The sequence below is a fragment of the Cyprinodon variegatus genome, unplaced genomic scaffold (assembly GCF_000732505.1).
Source record: "Cyprinodon variegatus isolate N-32 unplaced genomic scaffold, C_variegatus-1.0 Scaffold1330, whole genome shotgun sequence".
Lineage (NCBI taxonomy): Eukaryota > Metazoa > Chordata > Actinopteri > Cyprinodontiformes > Cyprinodontidae > Cyprinodon > Cyprinodon variegatus.
The window spans coordinates 23,182-25,606 of NW_015151783.1; the positions used below are offsets into that span (position 1 = coordinate 23,182).

At 37.7% G+C, this 2,425-nt stretch overlaps 1 pseudogene; it reads left to right on the forward strand.

Annotated features, from left to right (window-relative positions):
* Window positions 1-2,425, forward strand: part of LOC107102844 — a 20,257-nt pseudogene that overhangs the window by 13,475 nt on the left and 4,357 nt on the right.

Below are 2,425 nucleotides of genomic sequence, written 5' to 3' on the forward strand. Positions count from 1 at the left end.
CCAGAAACAGGAATTTCCTATAGGATTGTTTAATTTTATTTGAGACTTTGCAGATTCAGTCCAGGGTCGGGGGTTCAGTCAGCAATGCCGTCAGGAACCTGGGTGTTGTTTTCGACCGTGAACTGAACTTTAAACAACAAATAAATGCTGTTTTCAAAGCTAGCTTTTTCCAGCTGCGCCTTTTAAACAAGGTGAAACATTTACTCTCACGCTAAGACCTGGAGAAGGCGATTCACGCATTTATTAGTTCTCGGTTGGACCACTGCAACGCTCTCTACTCTGGCTTCCCACAGTCGCCACTCCAACGGTTACATTGACTACAGATTGCAGCAGCTCGTCTCCTCTCTGGCTCATCCCCGCAAAGCCACGTCACTCCCATCCTCTCCTCCCTGCACTGGCTCCCGGTCTGTTTTAACACTTGTTTTTAAAGTCGTAGGGAAATAATATTTAAATGTCAAATCATTCTGGCTTAAACATATAAATGTACTCTTTATCAGATGATATTGTCCCAAAATTTAAAACATTTCTAAAAAAAAAAAAAAAAATCCTGTCTTAAAATCTATTTTTTTTCCTGTTATCTTATGCAGGCCAGGTAATTATACGTCAGCTTGTTCACCTAAATTTAGCCAATCATCTATCAACAGTCATCTGTCAATCAAATTTTTTTGGTCATAGCATCTTGATTCATATGTCGCAGCTGATATACGCAAAATAAGAATAATTTCCACAAAACTCTCCTCTTGCATGTTTCCTCTGTCCATAGCGTTCCTAGACAGTGTCGTTACTAAGTCACCAATTTAGTGCTACTTGGTCCCAATGTTATTTCCCATTGGGAACCTACTAGCACTAAGTTGCTAACTGGTTAGCAAGATGCTTCCCAGAAACCACCACAACCAAACTGCTTGCGAACCTTCCGCCATAACAATCCCGCCCCCTTGATAAACAACCAATCACATTCACTCTATTCACTTGTGTAAAGTCTTGCACCTGTCAGCAGAATTTGGAAATACAACGGTTGGAACAGCCAATTCCCTACGACTTTAAAGCCCCCCTAATGGTCTCGCTCTGCTATATTTAACTGAGATGTTGACCGTACATCGCCCCAGCAGATCTCTCTGGTCTGCTGATCAAATGGTTCTGAACGTCCCTAGGTCCCGGTATAAACAGTGGGGCGATGGTTCTTTTGTGGTTACTGCGCCTTTTTTTTTTTTTTTTTTAATACTTAAGTCACATTGTTTTATGCTTCTGCTTTTTTTTGTTTTGTTTTTTTTTTTGCAATGTTTTTTATCTTTCTATGAAGCTCTTTGGTCTTCCTGGTGTTGTTGTGAAGTGCTATATCAATAAACTTTGATTTTATTTTATTTAGCGGAACAAGCAGTCCCCCCCCAAAACCAGAGGGTGGCAGCAGTGAAAGCTTCAGTATCAGTTTTTAAAACGTCGGAAGTATTATACACAAGAGAGAAATACAAAAAGAGAAGAAAGAGGAGCCGTTGCTCGCTCTGTGATTGTTGTTTTCATCACACTTTGTAGAAACATTACCCGATAGTGGTTGTGATAAAACTGAATCATTATTATATTATATCTCTATATATAGAGATATATTATATAATGATGGAAATGGCGATGTTGGCATTTGTTTTAAAATCTCACGACATTAGCATGCTAATCTTTTCGAGGTAGCATAAAATAAACTTAAAATACACCCTATAAAACAATATTTTCTCATAATTTGAAGGAAATATAAGGTGTTGGGAAATGAGGACAAACAAATCTACTCTCTGCAAACCTTTACATTGAATTATTTCTTGATTCCGTCCTTCCATGAAGCTAACGCTGCTACCCTGTCATTAGCTTTCCTGTCACATGACAACTATTGGGGTTGCAAGTTGACAGAGATGTTAAACAAAGTTCTGTTTTGTGTTGGAAATAACAGTGATTCCCAGGGAAGGGTGTTATTTTTTTATGAAAAAGAAACAAAATACTAATGTGTTTTTCAAGCATATATTTTAATTTAAGAAAAGGAATTTCTGTGCCATTGTCAATAAAACTACTGTTGAATCAAATTTTACTTCAATCTTATGAGAGTCCAAAACCAAAGAGACAAATACTTATAGCCAAAACACTCGATATGAAACAATATTTCATATAATATAAATAGTAGGGCTGGGTAAAAAAATCGATTTTGGATCGATTCCTTTAGATTTTTGCTAAATAGATGTCTAGGGAATGAGATCGATTAGTTTTATAGTGACGCTTATGACGTTCAGATTCAAATGAGCAGGAAAGATTCACTCAAGATGACTTCAAGCCAGACAGCTGCAAATATAGCCAATAGGTTGACTGAAGACGATAACAAATGGGGGCTGATGAGCAAACACCCTGTACATTACTATTACAGAGAACTACAGGGTGGTTTATGCAGGGA